Source organism: Chenopodium quinoa, unplaced genomic scaffold (assembly GCF_001683475.1).
Source record: "Chenopodium quinoa cultivar QQ74 unplaced genomic scaffold, ASM168347v1, whole genome shotgun sequence".
Taxonomy (NCBI): domain Eukaryota; kingdom Viridiplantae; phylum Streptophyta; class Magnoliopsida; order Caryophyllales; family Amaranthaceae; genus Chenopodium; species Chenopodium quinoa.
Window position 1 is genome coordinate 8,571,328 of NW_018743252.1, and position 17,751 is coordinate 8,589,078.

Below are 17,751 nucleotides of genomic sequence, written 5' to 3' on the forward strand. Positions count from 1 at the left end.
GTGCCATGAGTAATATATTGGAGTTTTTGATATTCCATTTTTTGAGTATATTATTTATTATTAAACTAGAATCTCCATGTACCTCTAATTTTTGCACACCTATGCTAGTTGATGCTTCTAATCCAATAATGCACACTTCACATTCTGCGGCATTATTAGTAGCCTCAAAGTCTAGTTTGGCAGATATTGGAGTATGTGCTCCCTCTGAACTTATGAGTAACACTTCTACGTCATATCCTTTTTGGTTAGATGCGTCGTCGAAATGCATTACCCATTTGTTGTCTGTGTCATGAGAATTTCTTCATCCGGAAGATGAGTGGTTTCTGCATGACTTGTTTGAATAGGATGTTGAGCCAGAAAATCGGAAATTACTTTTCCTTTTATTGATTTTTCAGGAATATATTTGGGTTCAAATTCGGTCAACATCACCAACCACTTAGATATTCTTCCTTGTATGGGTGGTTGTTCAAACAAATACTTTATTAGATTGTGTTGAGAAATCACATGTGTGGTGTTAGGAAGCATATAATGTCGTAATTTTTTCGTTGCCCACACTAATGCTAAACTCATTTTTTCTAAAGTGCTATATTTTATCTCATATTGAATAAACGTTTTACTTATATAATATATTGCACGTTCTATTTTATCTACCTCTTGTGCGAGCATGGCCCCTGTAGCCCTGTCCATAACAGTGATATAGAGTCTAGAGGCAGTTTGGGTACTGGTGGTGCTAAAACTGGAGGACTTTTGAGATAGTTTTTTACTTTCTCAAAGGCCTCTTGGCATTGGTCGTCCTATTCATGTTTTTCCTCTTTTTTTAATTTTTTGAATATTGGCTCACAAGTCATCGTCAATTTACTAATGAATCGACTAATGTACTGTAATTTGCCAAGAAACCCCCTAATTTGTTTTTGCATTTGTGGGGGAGGCATGTCCATAATTGTCTTTATTTTTGAGGGATCGATATCAATGCCACGTGTGCTTACTATGTATCCGAGTAACTTGCAGGAAGTTACTCCGAAAGCACATTTTTGTGGGTTTAATCTCATCTTGTACTCTTTTATTCGAGTAAAGAATTTGCGTAAAGCTTTTACATGACCCATTCAATCTTTGGATTTTCGATCTTATCATCCACATATACCTCTATTTCTTTGTGCATCATATCATGCAAGAGAGTCGTAGCCGTTCTTTGGTACGTAGCTCATGCATTTTTAAGACAGAATGACATGACTGTATAGCAACAAGTGCCCCAAGGGGTAATTAAGCATGTCTTTTCTTCGTCTTCTTTTGCCATCAAAATTTGGTTGTAACTCGCGTATCAATCCATGAAGGATAACATCGCGTGTTCAGCCGTATTTATCTACCAATATATCAATATGGGGTAGAGGGAAATCGTCTTTGGGACTAGCTTTGTTGAGGTCCCTAAAGTCGACACACATGCGAACTCGTCCATCCTTTCTAGAGACTGGGACGATGTTTGCTACCCATTCTAGGTAATTACATACGCGAATGAAACCTGCGTCCAATTGCTTTTGCACTTCTTCTTTTATTTTTAAGGCAATGTCAGGTTTCATTCGTCGAAGTTTTTGTTTTATTGGTTTAAACATAGGGTTCAAGGGAATGGTATGTTCCGCAATTTCCCTATCTATTCCAGGCATGTCCTTGTATGACCAAGCAAACACGTCTTCGAATTCTTTAAGTGTCGCTATGAGAGTCGATCGCTCTTTCAGATTTAAAGTTAAGCCAATTTTGACTTCTTTCTTGTTTTCGTTTGTTCATATATTGATTATTTTAGTTTCTTCAATCACAGGATTTTTTTTGTTCTCGTTCATCCATAATTCAATCAATTTATTAATTTCATCATTTTTGTTAGGTTGATTACTATAGCATTCAAAAGATTCAAGAGAAGGCATATACTCGGAAATAGAGCTCATATTATTAAAATCAAAACAAAGTACATCAAGAGTGGAATCCTTTTTGGGATCCTCATCCTTAGAACTAGAAAGTAAAGACTCAGTAATGGCCACAAGGCCTAAATTCTCAGGTTCCTTAAATCTAAACTAGACTCATCTTCGGATTCTTCAAACATTTGTCCTTCGCCTGTGGTGATTTCCAGCTTGTCACCCTTGTGGTTGGTTCAATTAAAAGTCTTTCTCCATCCATGCTCGAAAGTGTTATTTGAAGGGGTGATTAATGAGGTTGGGTCAAAAGCTTCATCTTGGATAGCATTTTAATTAGTTATAGCAGCTACATAGTTTCACTCTAGTCCAAATAGCAAGTTAAAGGCTTGCCTATCATAGCACCCTGGGTTTGGGTGCTTTGATTGAACGATATGTAAGTCGTCATTCAGGAAGTAGCAATTGTGAAAGATCTTGAATCTAGGCTTCTTGATACCTTCAAGAACTAGTGGTTCTGGAAAGTCATAGCACGGGTAATTTCCCCCCTCCCTAATGAATTGTCCATTAAAGGTCTGATTGTAAGATGGGAGCAAGGAAATTATCCCTTTCTTATTGTTATTTCTACGTGCCTTTATTTTAGCATTGTGAGCCTTAAGTTCTTTGATTGGTTCATATCCCAATCCAAAGGAGAAACTTTTCGTTGGGATAGAAAGTAAGATGGATTCTTTCATTCCTATTCCCAAAGGCATCCCAGGAAAGTAACTACTCTTAAACAAGATGTTGTTTACTATTGGGGTGGAATATGGATCAAGTTTGAAAGGTCCTTCAAGATTTTCATCCATTTCTAGTGTGCAGATAGCCTCCACGGCAAATCCCTACATGTCTTCTTCATCATTGTCATGATTAATCTCTAGAAGAGATTGATCGTTTATTACAACTTTGAGGGGAGAAGCATGTATAGTCATAGGAAGACCTTAATAGTTCAACCTAATCATTTGATGGAGCGAGGATGGGATTGCCCCAAGTTCATGTATCCAAGGACGTCCAAGAAGAAGGTTACATGTAGGTTTTATGTCCAAGACATGAAATTCAACCATCTTTTGTATTGGGCCTGTGGTGACTGGTAGCTTAACAGTTCCACACACTGATCTCCTTGAATTGTTGTTGGCCCTAATGCTTTGTGTTGTCGTATGAAAATCTTTTTCTGGGTTTAGGCCTAAATATTTTGCGGTTTGTAATGGGCACACATTGACGGCAGACCCATTGTCGACCAAAGTAAGAAGGATGTTGTATCCCTTGCACCCCACAGTTAGATATAGTGCATTGTTGTGAGTAGTGTCTTTTGATGGCAAATCATCACTAGTAAAGATGATTGATTTGTCGGATTTCTCACTAGTAAGCAAGCTAAAGAGATCATGAGGAGTTGTGTCCGTACTTACAGACAAAGTAGTTACAACCCATTAGAGAGTTCCTATGTTCCTTAGAGGTACTTAGGAGTTCCCAAATGCTAACATTCGCCTTATATTGACGAAGTTGTTTGAGCAATGGATCTTCTACCTCAGGTGGAGGAGGTATTATATTTTGAGTTTGACTTTGATCATTCGAAGGTCCATTTGGTTGTGTTTGATAGACTATCCCAGAACGAGTTAAGTGATCAATCTCGTTTGGACTAGTCCTGGTACTCGTGAACCAATTTTCTTCTAGAGGCATTGAATGTGCCTCCATTTCTAAGTGTTCCATGAGTTGTACTTGATGCATTTGTTCATCTAGGGAAAGGTTAGACAAGTCTTGTGATTTTCCCAAAAAATGATCCCAATCAAGTGCTCCACTTGTTTCGACTTAGAGACAAGGTGGAGGTGGAACGGCGACATACTTTGAGACATATAAGTCTTTGAAGTCGTCGTCCCATAGCCCACACACTTCATTAGTTGCCCTTATGAGTGTTGTGGTTAGAGGTTTCCCTATGGGAGTGATGTAATCTAAGGGATTAAACACATCACTCCTCACATGGTCCTCATCAATATAAGATATTCCCAATGGGGAAACATTATTATTGAGTTTAGGCGTAGGAAAATTTTCCCATCGTCTATTAGATCTTGAATCTTGTGTTTCAAAACAAAGCAACGTTCAATATCATGCCCAACACCCCTATGGTAAGCGCAATAAGCATTCCCATCCCGTTGAGGATATCTTCTTTCTATAGGAGCAGGAGGTGTTGGCCTTGTTGGTGACACCAACCCTTTTACGTTTAGTTTTTCTAATAATTCCTTATAAGTTACAGGGAATTGCGTGAATTTTCTTTCTTTTCTCCATCTTTTTCGAGGATCATTATATTGTGTTGTATTATTATATTGTGTGGACGTTGTAAGAACATCGATAGAGAATGAAGTGTTATCATTTCCCTTCTTGTAGTTATTTTTAGGTTGATGATGATGAGGCTTATTTGTTTTTTCTTTAGCAAGATCATCTTCAATCCTAGTGACCACAGAATAGACCTTTTGAAAAGTGTCTAGACCAAGGTAGCGTAGAAGTTTATTATACTTTTCATGACAATTGTCAATAAACTTTTGTACTAACTCGTGTTCGGGCGGTCTTTTGGTAAGGTGAGCCGCCTTTTCACGCCATCTACCATAGAAAGCAAGGAAACCTTTGTCGTCACCTTGCTTAAGCATTTCGAGTTCACATAAAGTTGATTTGAACTCTACGTTACTCTCATATTGGGTGATGAAAGCCGAAACTACATCTTGCAGTTGGGTCTAAAGATAAAGGAAATGTCAAAGCATAGAGCTTAGGATCAGCTCCCTTTAAAGCCATGGTGCCAGTAAAACTTATTAAATGATTTTTTGGATTATTGGTCACCTTAAACATTGGTAAGTCCGTAGCTAAGAACTTGTCAGGTAAAGTAAGTCATGTGGGAGGAGCAACTTTTTTACGTCAAAGTACTTTTTCCCCATTTAAGAGCGAAGAACAAGCTTCTTTAACGTCTTCTCTCGTTCGGCCAAAGCATCTATTTTTTATTTCAAAGCTAAAGCCTCGGCCTCTTTCTTTTCGGCCTTTTCGAATTTCTTGATTCTACTAACCTCGACTTCTTGAGCCATTTCCTCTCTCATGCGGACAATCTCATATATGGCTGACATTGTTGGACTAGGATGAGTTGACAGAGGGAGATGGTTCGAAAAGGGGTGGATTGTTTGATGGTAAGCATAGAATGTGAGTGCCCGGGTGTCTTCGTTCCCAAGCTTGGTAACCTGCCTTAAAGGAAGTACGAGAAGTTAAGAAAACCGACACGCTTGTTTTTGAAAAGAAAAGAAAAGAAGAGAAAGAAGAAAAAAAAAGACGCAAATTACATTTGAAGGGATAACATCGCCTTTTAACAATTCATTAATAATGATTGTTTAAACGAGCAAGTTGATCATTCAAAATGGTCTCGTAACAGAAGGCGCGCGCAGCCCTAGTACTTGCGCTAGGTGTGGTCGAGCAACTCAATAAGTTGCGCGCGCCACCTGTTCGAGCAGGATTTTTTTTTTTGTCGAACAATATATATATATATATATATATATATATATATATATATATATATATATATATATATATATATATTGACGACTTTTTTTGTATGATATCCCTTAAATGTGACTTAAAATTACGAAGGGACAACTTCGTAATTGGGAACCTAAGTTAAGACTAAAAGGAAAAAAAAGCTATCCTAAATACGTCGCAAATAGTCATGTAATCATATAAGCATACGAAAGAGCCTTTAAATCACATAATGTCATTCTAAGGTCAAGGCTTGGGTGTCCAAAGGTACCATATCTTAAGAAACGATGCACGAATCAATCACTCAACGTGTTGACCCATGACATAGCTCTCCCAACATTTTGTTGGCGATATGGGTGGGATGATTGTTATTGATTTCGAGATAGAAGCCTAGTGTTAGCAGCCCCTAGTCAATGAGTCAATCCCCAATGGTTAGAAGGTGCTTACGATTATGCATGATGCAATGTTGCTTGTTTGGTTTTTACTTTTGTGAAAAAGGAAGATATTATACATTTAAGTCTCGCTCTCTAACTAGAGATTATCCAAGTTAGCTCTCATTACAACCCATAGGTAACCTGGTGTTGGAAACCTTGGACGATAACTAAGAACTAATCTTGTAACCTCTAAGTCCCCAATGGAGTCGCCACTGTGAGGAGGGTCTGCCGGTCGTTGGGGATCCTTCTCCTCTATGCCCATGGCCCTTTAAAAGCCTAGGACTTTACACCGTTTTAAGGCGTGTTAGGAATTGAATTCCTGAATGTTTGGGGGACCTTGAATTAGATTGATCCTATCATTATACTTTTTTGTAAGAGACTAGTAAGGAGTCGCCAATGGGTTTTAGGAAAAACCCATAAACCTCATTCATGCCTTTCTCCCAAGTAGAGTTTAAGGGATATTTAGCATGAATCATAAGTTTACCCATGCCCAAATTGGTCTACTTGTACCAGAAATGAGTTTGGGAGCGAGGGTACTAAAATAACGTTCCTTTTAGGGAGGAATTGCTATTCTAGCCCAACTGCGGCCTCTACTAGCTATTCCTTTTTCACAATTTCATTACCAAACAATATATGCAACGTGATACCTAAAACTAAGTTAGTTGATTTTATTTACAAGCATTAGTCACGTAGGAATTACATCGCAAAAGTTGTTATTCTTATTTATTCAAATTCGTGAAAGAACAAAAAGTAAATAAGATTTGCCTTGGCTTAGGTGATAAAATAATCAATTAATTTGTCCAATTCTAGTCTTGTTTAACGAAAGAATACTATGTCAAATTAGTTAATTAAAGTTTATTTAAAATGATCAAGTAAGACTAATTAATCAATTAAAAGTTGTTTAAACAAGAAATCAATTAAAAGTTGTTTAAACAAGAAAAAAAGGTGGTTTATCTAAGTGCTCGGTATTTTACCACTTTTCTTTGCTAGATCTTCGCTTAGAACACTTATGGACTCCTTCTTGTTCGGGAACCTCCACCGTAAGAACAAATGATTAAAAGGGTGAGTGTTTAGGACAAGGGGAAATGATTAGTGCATAAGATCACAAGGTTTCTGCTGACTTTTGGGTTAATTTATGTGTATTCAAAGCTTTGTATTGCACCCCTATTTATAGAGAATGGATAAATATAGGGTTTTGAAAATTCTGCCGCAGAAGGTGGCGCACGCATCTCGAAAGGTCGTGTGTGGCTGTTGCGCGCAAGTGGTTGTGTTGCGCTGCTGAGGGCAGCGCAACCAATTGTCTTACGCGTGGCTTTATGGTAAGGTTCGATTCAGCATTTTTATAAAATTCTGAATCTTCCGCGAGCGCACCGTTGGAGGTTGCGCTGGACATCACACGCAACCTTGTGGGTTGCTCGCGCCAGGCCAGCACGACTCCTTGAGTTACGCGCGGTTTTTTTCCTGCGGCAACCTCTGATTTTAACCTAGGCGCCTCTAAATCCGTCAAAATTAGGTTTAATCTTTGGGATTAGGCCTAATTACTAACCGAGCTTAGTTTTAGTTAGCTTTGGTTCATTTCGTATTGGGTCAAGCTAGTTGTTTTATGTGTTTAAGCCTTATCAGCAATACATAAGTATTCCTCGCGTTGATCCAATACAAAGATGGTTTTATTTATTGTCATAGCACTTCCAACCAGGACAGGGGACCAAAATTAGATGTCTACAGTGTCGATTCAAGCTCATTTCAGTTCGAGGCAAGTTTGATCTTGAATTAAAACATGATAAGATTAGATTAAATTGGGCTGAGAAAAACTATTCGAAAACCAAAAACCAGAACACAAATTCTCCACAAAGGCGGGTGTACGTTAATTTAATATATGACGGGTTAAAGTTATCAATAAAAGTATTTAAAGTTACCCTTGATACTACAAAATTTATTATTTTTATCTTTTAAAAAACTTATAATGTATTAGATTAATCATTTTAGCCTTTATATTATGTAATCATGGATCTTTAAGAAATTACACATTAAAATAAAATTCAAACTAACGACAAATTAAAAGTTACCCTTTAAGTGGTTAAAGTTACCATAAAAATAGTTAAAGTTACCCTTAAACTGACCATCTTACAATAAAATTAACGTAAACCCGCCTTACACAAGACTTATTTAAACTCGAAATCCTGATCCGTAACCGTTCCGAAAATTAGTTATCCTCATCCGATAACCATAATGATTCGGGTACCCGATCCGATAATTTGTTATCGAGTATGGTTATTAGGTATTGGTTTGGGTATTTTTACCCCAGCCACGTGGACCAATAAGAGTGTGACACATGTCACCCTATGAAGAGTCCAAAGTAGACCTACCAAGGTATGACACTTGGCAAACAGATATCCCAACAGGAATTATCTCATAATTAACACCTCCTGGAACTCCATAATGGAACGGAGTGTCCGAGAAGAGAAATCGAACTTTTTTAGACATGGTTCGATCCGTGATGGGTCTTACTGATCTTCCTATCTCTTTTTGGGGACACACACTTCAAACCGCAGCACTAACACTAAACCGCGCTCCGTCAAAAGCTGTAAAAAATACTCCATATGAATTATGGACGAAGAAACCTCCACGGTTGTCTTTTCTTAAGATTTGGGGTTGCAAAGCATATGTCAAAAGACTCATGTCCGACAAGCTTGCACCAAAATCTGACAAATGTTTCTTTGTGGGGTATCCAAAAGAAACAAAGGGATATTACTTCTACAACGAATCTGAGAACAAAGTATATGATGCTCGAGATGGTGTCTTTTTTGAAAAGGAGTATATTTCCAAAATGACAAGTGGGAGGAAAATCGAACTTGATGAAGTTTAAGAAGATGAGCAACAAAGTCAACCTGACAAAACTGACAGTGAAAGTGCTTTGGAAGTAGCTGTTGACAATAGTCAGAGTCAAGCCGACAAAATATTTAAAGTCAAACCGACAATGCAAATGCTCAATCTATTACCCTGCGCAGGTTGCAAAGGCAAAGATCTCAACCAGGCAGATACCTCGGTTTTGTCTTAACCGAGAATCAAGACATCCTAATTATGGATAAAGATGAGCTAGCGACATACAAACAAGATATGACGAGCCTCGACTCTATTAAATTGCAAGAAGCCATTAAATCCGAGATGGATTCCATGTTTGAGAATCAATTCTAGGACTTGGTTGATTTGCCCGAAGGTTATACATCTATTAGCCACAGATGGATTTCCAAATTGAAAACCAACAAAGATGGAATTGTATATGTATACAAAGCTAGACTGGTGGGATTTTCAAATTCACGAGGTTGATTATGATGAAACCTTTTCGCCAGTCGCCATGCTTAAGCCGTTCGGATTATCCTAGCAATTGCCGCATATTACGATTATGAAATATGGAAAATGGACATTAAAACCGCCTTCCTTAATGGGATTTTGGAAGAAAATGTGTACATGACACAACCCGAAGGTTTTGTAGATCCAAACAATGCTCGGAAGGTATGCAAGCTTAAGAAGTCCATATATGGATTAAAGCAGGCTAGCAGGAGTTGGAATATGTGATTCGATGAAGCCATCAGCAAGTTTGTTTTTATTAAGAATCCAGATGAGTCTTGTGTATACAAGAAGGTCAGTGGGAGTGACATCGCAATCCTTGTCTTATATGTCGATGACATATTGCTCATTGGAAACAACATTCTAATGCTAGAGTTTGTAAAGACTTGGCTTGGAAAGTGTTTTTCAATGAAGGACTTGGGAGAGGCACTGTTTAGGGTAAAAATCACCCTAGACACGTGGCCTAGTGGCCTTGCGACATGTGGCAGCTAGCCATAGGTCAATAGGGCGACAATCCCCTGTTGACACGTGTCCTTTGAACCCTAAAGGGGGTACTGGTCTCCCCACTATAAATAGTGGGTCAGACCTCATTTATTGGGCATTCATAAATTCATTAAAAAATACAAACACAAATCCCGAGCAATATTAATTGCAGAATCCTCCTGTATTAGCGAGGAGTAATTACTATTTCCACACTTATTACCTCTTGTACGTTATTGACTTGATCGTCGGAGGCGGAGCTCCCATCAACCGGAGTCTCCGTGGTTTTGCAGGTACAAGCGTCGGTTGCACATACTAGGGATTGTAACTCTCCCGCAGGACACATCAAAAACCCCCGAAACATTTTGCGCCGTCTGTGGGGAGAGTAGTTCCTAGATGGCTTCTGAAACTATACCAACAAATGAAGTCAAACGGCCTACGGTCGAGCCTGAGGTCCATACGGACTAAGACAATGGTGACGATTATGAAATCGACACCTATGTGGCCCCAGACGGGTTTTTCAGAACAAAACACATCCGCTCCAAAGAAATAAAGGAGCAGGGTGAAAGTCAGGCTGCTCCAGATAGTCCAACCGGCAAGCCGACTGGGACAACCCAGGCGGCAGAAGGTTCTGCTCCCGTCACGTGAGACGAACTCATGAAATTCATGACAAGTTTCAAGGGTGAGATCAAGAGCCTCCTAAACAAGTCCACCGGCCCTCATAAGGGTCAGCCGGCCAAGAAGCTCTCGTCCTCCGGGAAGAAGGCGCTGAAAGATCGTGTGCTTACCCCTCACCCGAAACCAAAGGTGGCGGATGGGTCCACGATCGACGTCTCAAAGCTTCATTTCCCTAAGATAAGGCAAAGGAAGCCCATCCGGCAAGTACAACCGGATGGATCAAAGAAGACTTACTCTAATGCCCAGATGCTCATCTAGGAAAAGAGAAGTCTACAGCTGTCCGCGTCGGCTTCAATGTCGATCTACCCAGACAGCTTCCGAAATGCTTCCATAAAGCATTCGGAATCAGACAAAGGGAGTCAGTCGTGCGGTCCGTCCGCACGTTCTGGTCCAAAAATTATCCAGCCGGTGCAGTACGGGTCACCGTATATGCCATATGGATCTCCATACATGCAGCCGGCCCTCTTTGGGGGTCAGGTGACACAACCGGTCCAGCCTATGGACTGGCAGCTCCGGCTGCTTAACCTTGGGGAACAGCCAACGGCCTTCTCTAGGGAAATTACCGAGGCGGCACAACCGGCTAAGGTGAAAAACGTGTTGGTCGGTGTCCATGACGGTACCACCAACCCAGAAGATCACCTAATGGCCTACACCAACCTCATGTACTTACAGGGGTTGGATGATGCCGCCTGGTGTCGGTGCTTCCCGGCTACATTGAAGGGCATAGCCCAACGATGGTTTGGCAACCTGCCAGCCGGATGCATCAACAACTTCAGAACTTTTGCGTACTTGTTTACGTCAAACTTCTAAATATATTCCTGCTAAGAAAACGAGCCTCGATCTTGGGGCCATACAGCAGGGAGAGAAGGAAGGACTTAGGTCCTACGTCAGGCGGTTCAATATGTTGAGAATTCGGATTCAAGGGATGTCTGACGACGTTGCCTACACAGACTTCTTAAAGGGTCTGAAAGATGGGTCGACCTTCAAGTTCGACCTGGTCAGAAAGAGGGTTGCCACCCTCCAAGAGGCATTAATGGAAGCTGAAGCCTATATACAGGCGACGGAGCTTTGTGCCGTGAGGCACCCGTCGGGCCCCAAAAAGTCCGAACGGAGAGAGAGCCGGCCATCCCAGCTGGCAAAGAAAGAAGAAAGGAAAAGAAAAGAAGTCTGGGCGGCAGATCGATCTGGTCAGCCGGCCTAGAAGAACAGAAGAAAATCAGAACCGTACGTCCTAAAGTACGAGTTCACCAAGGACTGCTCCTCCATCCTCATGAAGATCAAAGACCGGTTGACTCTTGAAAAACCGTCAGCAATGAAAAGTCCCGTCAGCAGCCGGGACAAGAGCAAATACTGCCAATTCCATGAGGATGTTGGCCATGACACCAATGGTTGCTATAGCCTTAGGCGGCTGTTAGACCGTCTGGCTGAGGAGGGGGCTCTGAAGTCCTACTTACCCAAGTCCAAGGGTGCCCCCAAGATAAACAAGGGACACCCGTCCAAACCAATGGCTGCTAACTCTGAAAAAGACGAAGAAACAGTCTTCACTATAGCAGGCGGTTTTGCGGGTGGAGGTCCTACCATCCGGGGTACCAAGGACAATATCAGGAAGTTGGTCAACTCAGTAGATGAGGGTCAGGCGTCGAAAGACACCTTTCCTGAGGTCCTCATTTCTGAAAAGGACCGAGGCCAGGTCAGACGGCCTCACGATGACCCCATCATCATTGAATGCAAGGTTGCCAATCAACGGGTTGGCCGGATCTTAATTGATACCAAGAGCTCGTCTGACCTGATAAGCTATCAGTGCTTGACAAAGCTTAAGTACAAGCCCAACAACATACATGAGGCTCCTCACCCCTTAGTCGGTTTTGGGGGAGGGGTGGTGCATCCGGTGGGAAGGATTTACCTACCCATCCGGCTGGGAGAAAAGGGGCAAGGGCGGCACATGGTCGTCAAGTTCCTTGTTGTTGAGGAGTTGACCGCCTACAATATGATTCTTGGTCGCCCCACCCTCAACGAGTCCAAGGCAGTCATCTTCCCGTCTCTCATGCTGGTCAAGTTTCAAAAGGATGATGGGACAGTCGGTGCCCTGAATGGGGACCAAAAGACGGATAGGGAGTGTTACCTCTCAGACGTCAAACCAACTATGGCTTCAGCCGGTCATGGCGAAGAACCCATAGAACTGGATAACTGCGATCATGCAGTGCCGACTCCAAGGTAGCCGGTAAAAAGAGAAAGGCGGACCAACTGGCACCCGTCAAAAAAGAAAAACAATAACAATCACTGACCGGTGAACGGTCGGATGACCTCCGACCCCAGCTGGCTGGTGAGAGCGTTGATGTCGTTCTAGACGACAGCCGGCTCGACAGAACCGTTAAGGTTGGGACGGTCGCTTTTGAGAAATTAGGGGCAGACTTGCTCCAAATGCTGAGAGAGTTCAAAGACATTTTTGCCTTTGAATTGGAAGAGATGCCAGGCGTCAGCCCGGATCTTGCTGTCCACAAGCTCGCCGTTGATCACAAAAAGAAGCCGGTTACGCAAAAGAAGAGGAATTACGGAGAGGAAAGATCTCAGGCGGCAGCCGCCGAGGTCAAAAAGTTGCTAGATGTTGGGTTCATCCGGCAATGCTACTACCCGGATTGGGTAGCAAACGTTGTCCTTTTTAAAAAGCCGAATGGCACCTGGCGGATATGTGTAGACTACACAGATCTGAACAGGGCATGTCCGAAGGATAGTTATCCACTTCCAAAGATCGACAACCTAGTTGACTCTACAGTCGGTCATGCTCTGATGAGTTTCATGGACGCCTACTCAGGTTTCCATCAAATACCCCTGTGGAAAAAAGATCATGAGAAGACGACATTCGTCACTGATCAGGGGTTATATTGTTATACGGTGATGCCGTTTGGGTTAAAGAATGCGCCTGCTACTTTTCAACGAATGATTAACACAGTTTTTCTCAATCAAATTGGAAGGAATGTAGAGGCGTATATTGATGACATGATAGTCAAATCCAAGCTACAGACGGATCACCTGGCTGACCTCCGAGAAACCTTCACCACCCTCAGGCGGCACAAGGTCATGCTTAACCCCAAGAAGTGTGTCTTTGGTGTTGAGTCTGGGAAGTTTCTTGGATTTCTGATTGATCAAAGAGGGATAGAGGCTAATCCGGAAAAAGTACAGGCGGTTATTGACATGCAGTCACCGCGAAGTGTCAAAGAAGTCCAGAAACTTACCGGTTGCCTGGCGGCATTGGGGAGGTTCCTCAACCGGTCAGGTGACAAATGCCTCTATTTCTTCCAAGCAATCAGGAAGAGGTCAAGATTCGAGTGGGGTGAAGAGGTTGAGGCGGCATTTCAGAGGCTAAAACAACATCATCACTCTTTGCCAAGGCTAGTGAGCCCCCTATCCCAGGATGTTCTCTACATGTACCTAGCTGTCTCAGATCACTCCCTTAGTGCTGTTCTCCTTGCTGAAAGAGACTGTAATCAGCTCCCGGTGTATTTCATCAACCACGTCCTCAGAAATGCTGAACTTCGGTACCCAATGATTGAAAATTTTGGGCAGGCTTTTTACAAAGCAGTCAAGCGGTTGAAGCCCTACTTTTTGGCATATCCGGTGATTGTGTATACTGATCAGCCACTCAAGCGGCCAATGACTACTATAGAGTCATCCAGCAGAATGATCAAATGGGCTATTGAAATACAAAGCCTGGAGATAACTTTCGAACCCAGGCGGGCAGTGAAAGGTCAGGCGTTTGCCGACTTCATTGTCGAAATGACTAGGCCGGTACAGCCGGCAAACACGGATCAAGTTTGGAAGTTATTTGTAGACGGAAGCTCTACTATGAACGGCTGTGGTGCAGGTGTAATCTGTCATTCTCCAAAAGGGGATAAATAAGAATATGCACTAAGGTTTAAGTTCCAAGCCTCAAACAATGAGGCAGAGTACGAGGCCCTGCTGGCTGGTATACACATGTGCAAGGCGGCAGAGGCGAGAAAAGTTGATGCCTGCTCTGATTCTCAAGTGATTGTCAGCCAATTTCATGGTGACTATAAAGCCACCCATCCGGCTATGATCAAATATCTGGAGGCGGTCATAGAGGAGGCTGCGACACTTGACGAATTCAATCTACGTCAAGTGCCACGGTCTGAAAACAATCAGGCGGATGCACTTTCCAAATTGGCATCATCCGCCTCCTGTGATGCGCCTAGGTCGGTTTTCTGGGAAGTCATGGAAAAAAGAAGCATTGAGCATGACCCCACTAGAATCCTGGACCGAAGCTCAACCTGGATGGATCTCATTCGGGCTTATTTGACAGACGGCACACTGCCAGTTGTCCCCTCGGAAGCGGTTGCTCTTAAGAAACGAGCTTTGAGCTTTGTAATGTATCAAGGGGATCGGAACTCCTCCAAAAGGGGTACCTGCAGCCGTTTTTGAAATGTGTCACCCCAGAGAAGGGGAGAGAAGTCCTAGAGGATCTGCATGCGGGTTTTTGCGCAACACATATAGGCGGAAGATCCCTAGCTAAGAGAGCCAGGCGGCAGGGCTACTTTTGGCCCACTCTTGAGGAAAATGTCATGAATTTGGTGAAGAGATGTGACAAATTTCAACGGTTTAGCCGGCTGATACACCGACCGGCACATTCCCTTTGCAAAATGGGGCATGGATATTCTGGGACCATACACGCCTGCTTCAGGCGGTCGCCGTTACATCTTGGTTGCTGTGGATTATTTCACCAAATGGGTTGAAGCAGAGGCGGTCAAAGGCATAAAGACTAAGGATGTAATTTCCTTCATCTGGAGAAACATAGTCACCCGGTTTGGGGTTCCCATGTCCATGGTCTTTGACAATGGTCCTCAATTTGAAACGCCTGTCCTCAAGAGTTGGTTGTGGGATCAAGGGATCTCACACTATTTTGCATCCGTTGGCCGGCCCCAGGCAAACGGCCAAGTTGAGGCCTTCAACAAGCTCATCTCAGACGGCATAAAAAAGAAAATTGAGAGAGCTGGCGGTCTTTGGGCGGATGAGTTACCTCACGTTCTTTGGGCCCTCAGAACAACTAAAAAAGGGGAAACCGGTGAAACCCCGTTTCTCATGACATACGGCACTGAAGCCATCCTGCCTATTAAACTTTATGAGCCAACACTCCGAGTCATGCTCCATGATGAAGAGGCTAATTGGGAGGCCATGCGTCTTGCATTGGACTCACTCCCGGAGCGCAGGGGCAACGCCGCCTTGCGTCATGAGATATATCGTCTGAGAATGACGAGGGCCTACAACAAAAGAGTACACAAACGGCCCCTCAAAGTGGGGGACTTTGTGCTACGAAAAATGGAGGCATCCGGTAGGGCGAATGAGCAAAGGAAGCTAACTCCTAATTGGGAGGGCCCCTACCAGATTTTTAAGGAAGTCAGAGGCGGCACCTACCACCTGGAGACCCCAGACGGTAGGCAGCTAGCCAGAACTTGGAATGTAGACAACTTGAAAAAGTACTACTTCTGAGAAATTGTAAATTTTTGTAAATAGAGTGTATTAATGAGAATGCTTAATTTCAAATATTCCTTTTTTGCATACATTCGCCATGTCCTGTGCAATACGCAGGCGGCAGCTATAAAATTAAAGGCCAACCGGCCAGCTAAAAATTAAATCGTCTGCTCCAAAAGAGCAGACATCCGGCGACGCCCATTTGGGGTGAATTCGTCGAAAAGAACATCTCCCTTCCGGGTGGTACATTGTTCTAGCGATCATGAATCAAACGGCTCTAACCGACTGTTTGAATGATCCTTTGTAACCAAGATGCAACTGGTCATTTCTGCAATGCGGTACCCCCGGGCTTTACTTCAAAGTAATACAACCGGTAACCCAATAGGTAAATACGGCCGCCCGTACTACCAAATAGTACAGACGGCATACAAAATCTTGGTCATGCCATAACCAGCTTTTACACAAAGGCACCTCAAACGATTATGCCACTGAACCTAGCGAGGTTCAAACCTTTGCATTTAACAAACGACTGATCTATAGCCGGCTGCATACATATATGGCAAAACTGGGCGCTTTACGAGTACACCCCAGCCGGTTAGTAATGCCATCGGTTTCCTTCAAACAATCAAGCACCGCTTGTCTATCTAACCGGGTGCACATGTGGACGTCTGCCTGTTAACCTTTTGAAGTTAACAACCAGCCATCCAGGGGAAAACTCAGTAACCCCACCCGGTATATGTGGAAACTCAGGCGTCATTATTCTTGGAAAAAATTTGCGAAAATTAAAAAGTGTTAGGCAGAAATAAACTGAGAATCAAATCAAGGCAAAGCCGACATAGTCGGCGAGATATATTTAGTAAAAATTCAAAATGTTGAAATTGTTAACCGAACCCCTGTCCGGTGAAAAAAGATACAAAGATACACGGCACGCTGGTCGGAAATTACATTCATTCAATTTCAAGAGTCAGCCGAGTTGTAGGTGTTTGAGCACTGGCGCCTGAGTCTGCTGTGGCTGGGCCTGGTTGGCGATAGCTTCAAAGCCGGGGAGGTTGACGGTTTCCGCAACTTCCGCCTGATCCTTCTCCTCTTCTTCGGCCGCCTCAGCCTGCATCTTCTCAATTTCCTTCTTGACCCATTGCTCATAGGGCTTTAGTTCCGGCTGACCCTCCTCCTGTGCCAGAATGGCAAGATCTGCATATTGATAGGCAAGCTCCCAGGCGGTATTGTCCACATCCGAATGAATAAGGGAGAACGTCATCTTCATGCGGTTCTTGCAGTCTTGCTCATTCTCCTCAATGAGTCGGCTCTGTTCCGCCTGAAGGGTTGCCTCGAAGTTTTTCTTTGAATTGGCAGCCTCCTTCTTTAGGCGGTCATTCTCCTTCTTCAAGGAGGAGTTTTCCGTCTTTGTCTTCTCCAAGGTCTAGAGAGAATCCTCGTGGTTCTTCAACTCCGTCTCAGCGTTCTCCAACGCCACCTGAAGGTTGTCAGCCTTGACCTTGGACTCATTGAGGGCCTTTTGAAGGGTCTTGATCTGGTCCGCCTGTTGCATGATTATAGATTTAGTTTCTAAGTCATGCACAATCATTGAATACTGAGCTACATTATGGGCGTCTGTGGCGTCCCGTTTGGCTCTTCTTACCTCCTCTTGTTTGCGTGCATAGGCTCTCTTCAGCCCCTCCACGCGCAACAATGACTGCGAAGACACAGCCGGTGTTAGAAGAAACCGGACAAGTATGAGATTATGGTTTAAAGAAGAGACGGATGTATAAGATTACCTCAACAAGGCTGACCATCACACGGTTAGCATTGAAAGCGTTGATCCCAGGGATCGCCTCCTTCTCGTCCTTAGGGACGGCTTTCAGCATGGCCCGGGCGTATTGTGTCACGTTCGG